The following is a 6,861-nucleotide window of genomic DNA, read 5'->3' on the forward strand; positions in this document are numbered from 1 at the left end:
TTAAAATAAATCACTTATTGCACTTAAAATAACAGGAGTCTGCTTGTATTCTTAACAAATGTATTATACATAACGGTGCAATAATGTCCAGTTACTTTGTGATGACAACATACCAATTGCAATAAGCTTTAGTCCATGGGAAAACAAAGCTGAAGTCAGGCAGTGGGTCATACAGCTCTGAAAAGGGAAGGGAAAGTCACAAATCAGTCAACAGGAACTGGGGGGAAACACAGACAGTGGAGACGCATGAGGCCTTAAGTAAATGTAAAATGGCGTGGCTGATTCTTACCTGTGTGCTACTGAAAATATTGTTGTATGACTGTATCCCTGTTGTCCGTGTCGTCCCCGTCGTCTTCCTCCTCTTCACTCTCCACAGGCTCCACAGCTGCTACAACACCACCATCTGGACCATCCTCCTGCAGAAAAGGCACCTGGCGTCGCAAAGCAAGATTGTGAAGCATACAGCAGGCCACGATGATCTGGCACACCTTCTTTGGTGAGTACATTAGGGATCCCCCTGTCATATGCAGGCACCTAAACTTGGCCTTCAGGACCCCGAAGGTCCTTTCTATGATCCTCCTAGTTCGCCCATGGGCCTCATTGTACCGTTCCTCTGCCCTGGTCCGGGGATTCCTCACTGGGGTCAGTAGCCACGACAGGTTGGGGTAACCAGAGTCACCAATTAGCCACACACGGTGTCTCTGTAGCTGTTCCATCACATAAGGGATGCTGCTATTTCGCATAACATACGCGTCATGCACTGACCCAGGGAACTTGGCATTTACATGGGAGATGTACTGGTCAGCCAAACAGACCACCTGGACATTCATCGAATGATAACTTTTTCTGTTCCTGTACACCTGCTCACTTTCTTTGGGGGGAACCAAAGTCACATGGGTCCCATCAATGGCACCAATGATGTTGGGAATATGTCCAAGGGCATAGAAATCACCCTTCACTGTAGCCAATTCGCCCACCTCAGGGAAAATAATGTAGCTCCGCATGTATTTCATCAGGGCAGACAACACTCTGGACAAAACCTTAGAAAACATAGGCTGAGACATCCCAGATGATATGGCCACTGTTGTTTGGAATGATCCACTTGCCAAAAAATTGAGTACTGACAGAACCTGCACCAGAGGGGGAATCCCTGTGGGTTGGCGGATGGGGGACATCAGGTCTGGCTCCAGCTGGGCACATAGTTCATGTATAGTTGCTCGGTCAAGCCTGTATGTAAGTATGATATGTCGTTCTTCCATTGTCGACAGGTCCACCAGCGGTCGGTACACGGGAGGATTCATCCTTCTCCTCGCAAGTCCCAGCGGACAGTGCCTAGGAAGGACAACATGGAGCACAGAGTCAAGCAACCCACAGGTTCGTTCACACAGCTTGCACAGTACACGAATCGCTATGGATTGAATGGCTTGTATGAGTGGCAATGCAAGGCCTAGGCCTGTGTGACGCAGTAGAAATTATGCCATGTGGGCCCTTGAAATGGTGGCTGCCTGACCTGTGAAGTGTGACAGTGGGATCTGAGGTCACTGCGCTGGCGTGGCACACCGTGGCGGTAGGCGGTCGAAGACCGCGGCGCAAAGCAGCATTGGTTAACATTGAACCCTATGGGTCTCAGGAGCCAATGACAATGTGCGCCGGCGGTCGCGGTACGCCCCACCGCGGTACGCACCGCCGCGGGCGTGACCGCCATTTTCTATCTGATTAATCACTCGAGACCTGATCATCCACAGGAGAGGACCTATACTGCAAGTGCTGCTGTGACCTCGGTCTGGGAGATACAATGGCTGCTGCGACTGGGGAAAGGGCCCCTGCCTTCACTTCTGAAGAATTGGAGAGACTTGTTGATGGGGTCCTCCCCCAGTATGCGCTACTCTACGGTCCTCCAGACCAACAGGTTAGTACACAGGGTGCACGTTGAATGGGCAATGCCTGTGTTGAGTGGGGTGTATGTAAGATGGTGGGGAGGGGAGCGAATGAGGAGTGCAACGCACAAAAGATGAGAGCATGTGCCACATGGCAAGGTTGGGGAGGGGGGCCACTCACATTGTCCAGCCAGAAAACTGATGCGATTTCCTTTACCACCCTGTACATGTCACATAGGTCAGCGCCCATCAGAAGATCGACATTTGGCGTGCCATCGCCAAGGACGTCCGGGTCCTGGGGGTCCACAACAGACGGAGCACCCACTGACGAAAGAGGTGGGAGGACATCCGCCCCGGGACCAGAAAGACCGCTGAGTCTCTGCTGGGGATGGCCTCCCAACGTAGGAGGGGTGCCAGCCGCCAATTGACCCCCCTGATGTCCCGGATCCTGGCGGTGGCCTACCCCGATTTGGATGGGCGCGTGAGGACATCACAGCAGACACAAGGGGATGAGTTTCTGCACATTCTGCTATCTTTGCGCGCAGTGAAGGTGTCTGGGCGGGGGAGGAGGGCTGTGGCTATCTCCAGGCCAGGGCGCATTCTGTAGGCTAGGCCCCTCCGTTAGACACGGCCCTGTGCCCCCGCCACTCACCTCTGTAGGGTGCCAAGTACAGCTATCCATGGTCCGGCCTCACCCATGTGTGCATTTGTCGTCCATAGACCTATAGGCCTAGTCACAATAACTGAGTAGTGTACCCCGATTGCGAGGCCTAGTTCAGGGGGCTTCTGTGTCTGTCCTCTCCGACAACGGTGTTGCCAATGCATGCACTCAACCTGTCTTCATTTCTCCCCCCCCCCATTTTCTTTGTCTTCCTGTTCATGTGTGCATTAGCATCATCAGGCGGAGGAGAAGTGGCATCGGCGCACGAGGGAGCTGCATCTCACATGGCCCCGGAGGGCCATACAACAGACTCCGAGTACACCAGTGAGACGGAGGGCGAGTGGAGCTCCACAACGGGGACCCGTGGAGACGTCAGCGACACCGACACGTCCTCGGAAGGGAGCTCCCTAGCGGTGGCGGCAACATCCGTGCCCACCGCCACAACAGGTACAGCCGCCACCCAGCGCACCAGCCCCGCCCTCCCAGCAGCCCCTCAGCCTTCGCTCCGTGCCCGCTCGCCCAGGAAGGCGGGCATCTCCTTCGCCCCAGGCACCTCAGGCCCTGCCCCAGTTACCCCTGCTGCCCTCAGTGTGGAGGTCATTGACCTCCTCAGGACACTCATTGTTGGGCAGTCTACCCTTTTGAATGCCATCCAGGGTGCAGAAAGGGAGGTGCATCGGAGCAATGCATACCTGGAGGGCATTCATTCGGGTCAGGCTGCCCATCAGCGATCGTTCAACGCTCTGGCCTCAGCACTGACGGCAGCCATTGTCCCTGTCTCCAGCCTCCCTCTTCTGACTCCCTCCACCCAGTCCCAGTCTCCTGTTCCTCTGCCTATCCCATCCACACCATCAGACCAGCCTGCACACACCTCTACACCCAAGGGCAGCTCATCCAGACATAAGCACCACAGATCCCACAAGCATTCACCCAAGCAACATCCAGATGCAGACATGCCAACAGTCACTACCACCTCTGTGTCCCCCACCTCCTCACCTCCCTCCTCCCTCCCTGTGACGTCTCCACTCACACCTGCATGCACACCACCATCAGCCAGTACTTCCATCACCAGCACACCCTCCATTACAGTCCGCACACGTGCAGTCACCACCCCCACTGCCATTTACACGTCCCCTGTGTCCTCAACCCAGTGTGTCAGTCACCCCCTCTTCCAAAGCACACAAACGCAGGCAGCCACCCACCCAACAGCCATCCACCTCACGACAGCCTCCGTCACAAGCACCTGCACCCAAAGACAGCACACTTGACTCTCCTACAACCACATCCTCTTCCTCCACTCCCATACCCACTACAGCTACCCGTCCCTGTCCTTCCCAAGTCGTTTTCCTTTCCAACCTTGAGCTCATTCCAATCACTGACCCACCCCCTCCATCTGGGAAGAGTAAAAAAAGCACCTCAGCCACCACCAGCCCTGCATCTACTGTGACCATAGTGCAGGGCTATTGGAGTCCACCAGCTCCTAGGGCAGGAACATCGTCCAGCAGCAAGGGGACAGCCAGCCCACCCCCTGGGAAGAGGACAAAAAAAAAGAAGGGCCGGCGCGACAAGACTGAGACGGCTGCCACCAAGGACAGTAGCCTTGCCCCGTCACCTGCCACATCATCCAAGGGAGGCAAGGGCCACAGAGCTTCAGCGAAGGAGGGCAAGGGCAGCAGGGCGGAGAAGTCAGGCAGCAGGCGAGCTGCCCAGGAGGCCCCACCAGCCCCATTCCGGTTGTGACGGACGACACCCACGGGCCCAGGACTCCATCACAGGAGGGCCCCGCGACCGCAAGTTCGGATGGCGAATGAGCGGGAAGTCTTGCCCAGGTCTGGCTCCCTAGACACACAGGACAAGCACCGCTGAACAGGGGCCCGCCGGGAGGAGCACCGCTGAACAGGGGCCCGCCGGGAGGAGCACCGCTGAACAGGGCCCCGCCGGGAGGAGCACCGCTGAACAGGGCCCCGCCCGGAGGAGCACCGCTGAACAGGGGCCCGCCGGGAGGAGCACTGCTGAACAGGGCCCGCAGGGAGGAGCACCGCTGAACAGGGGCCCACCGGGACAAGAACCGCTGAACAGGGGCCCGCCGGGAGGAGCACCGCTGAACAGGGCCCGCCGGGAGGAGCACCGCTGAACAGGGCCCCACCGGGAGGAGCAACGCTGAACAGGGGCCCGCCGGGAGGAGCACCGCTGAACAGGGGCCCGCCGGGACAAGAACTGCTGAACAGGGGCCCGCCGGGACAAGAATCGCTGAACAGGGGCCCGCCGGGACAAGAACCGCTCCGCTGGGGCCTTCATCTCAAGCACCACTCCGCAGGGCCCCGCCGTCTCTGCACCGCTCTGCTGGGCCCTTCATCTCAAGTACCGCTCCGCTGGGCCCCGCCGTCTCTGCACCGCTCCGCTGGGCCCTTCATCTCAAGCACCGCTCCGCTGGTCACCGCCGTCTCTGCACCACTCCGCTGGGCCCTTCATCTCAAGCACCGCTCCGCTGGGCCCTTCCTGTCAAGCACCGCTCCGCTGGGCCCCGCCGTCTCTGCACCGCTCCGCTGGGCCCTTCATCTCAAGCACCGCTCCGCTGGGCCCTTCCTGTCAAGCACCGCTCCGCTGGGCCCCGCCGTCTCTGCACCGCTCCGCTGGGCCCTTCATCTCAAGCACCGCTCCGCTGGGCCCTTCCTGTCAAGCACCGCTCTGCTGGGCCCCGCCGTCTCTGCACCGCTCCGCTGGGCCCTTCATCTCAAGCACCGCTGACCCATTGACAGTGCCGGTTCTGTGTCGAGCAGGGCTTCAGGAAGCACTCTGGGCACCATGCCTCCTCCATTAACAGTGGAGTCGGTAATCCATCTGATGGACTGTGGCTTGGCACTTCCCAGGATGGAACAGTGGGCAACCCACCCACTGTAGAGACTTGTGAGACTGTGGCTTTGCACTCCCCAGGATCGTACAGTGGGCAACCCACCCACTGTAGAGACTTGTGAGACTGTGGCTTTGCACTCCCCAGGATGGGACAGTGGGCAACCCACCCACTGTAGAGACTTGTGAGACTGTGGCTTTGCACTCCCCAGGATGGGACAGTGGGCATGGAGGCCCCTCGTGGATCTGGCGTCGTGGACTCATGTGGCTGAGGTGCCCCCCCTTCCCTTCCCCCTGAGGTGCCTGTAGTTTTATCATCTGATGCCCCAGCAGAGTTCTCTCCAATGGTATCTGGTCTCCTGTGTGGGCTTTGCCCATGTGTTTGTGCACATTGGCCCACAGACTATGGAACTTTGCCGGAATGTGCAGGACTTATTGCCTATGTATATATTGTTGACTATGTTCATTCCTTAATTTTGTATCTTTTATATAGCATATTTCCCATACCTTTAATGGAGCTATTTATACATATATTTTATATATCATTTTAATTGTGTCTTTGCATTATTCCGGTGGGTTTGGGTGGTGTCACTCTGACTTGTTGCTCGGCATTGGGGTGTTGGTATTTGTGGTGGGGGGGTGGGTGTATGGCGCATGTGTGTGGCCGTAAGCTTTCCTCCTCCCCCCTCCCCTGTGTCGTAGGTGCAGTACTCACCGTTGTCGTCTGCGTCGGCGTTCGTACTCCTGGTAGATGAGCAGGTAGACAATAGCTGGTAGGATGTTTAATTCGGGTTCCATGCTGTCCTCCTTCCTCGTGGAGTGTGTATAGGTGAGCGTTTTCCCGTTCGTAGTCTGTTTCCGCCGTGTTTTTATCGGCGGGGCTCCCACCCCGGAAAAGGTGGCGGATTGGTGAGTTGGGATAGGGTGGGCGGTACATTGTCTGCCGCCTGCCTGTTGGCGGTGACCGCCGCGCTGTTTGTCTGTCCCGCCGTGGCGGTCGGAGTGTTAAAGTAGCGGGCTGTGTTGGCGGTTCCCGCCAGGGTCAGAATTCCTTTTTTTTTACCGCCTGCCTGTTGGCGGGTTGGCCGCCGCTTTAACACCGCCCGCCAGGGTCAGAATGACCCCCTTAGTGTCTTGTGTTGCAGGTAAACACAAAATAACCACTACAATCAAACTCTGTATGTGACCAGGTTCCTTAAAGGCAAATGATTAGAGGGTTGAAGGATTTCACAAAAAATGTTATGCCCTCATTATGTACTAGCCCAGACATATACCATGACAAAAAGAGGCCACCCAGGCTACCTCCATAGCTCGTTAGTCCTGGCTGAAGGGCGATCATTATTCAAAGCACCCAGCACCAGTGTACAAGATCATCTTTCAGATCTGACACCCTGGGGTGAATTACAGGACCATTCACCACACTGATTACTCATCCCTCCTGCCCTAGTGGGACGACTATGTCTTTGATGATCC

This window comes from Pleurodeles waltl, chromosome 1_2, assembly GCF_031143425.1.
Source record: "Pleurodeles waltl isolate 20211129_DDA chromosome 1_2, aPleWal1.hap1.20221129, whole genome shotgun sequence".
NCBI classification, from domain to species: Eukaryota; Metazoa; Chordata; class Amphibia; order Caudata; family Salamandridae; genus Pleurodeles; species Pleurodeles waltl.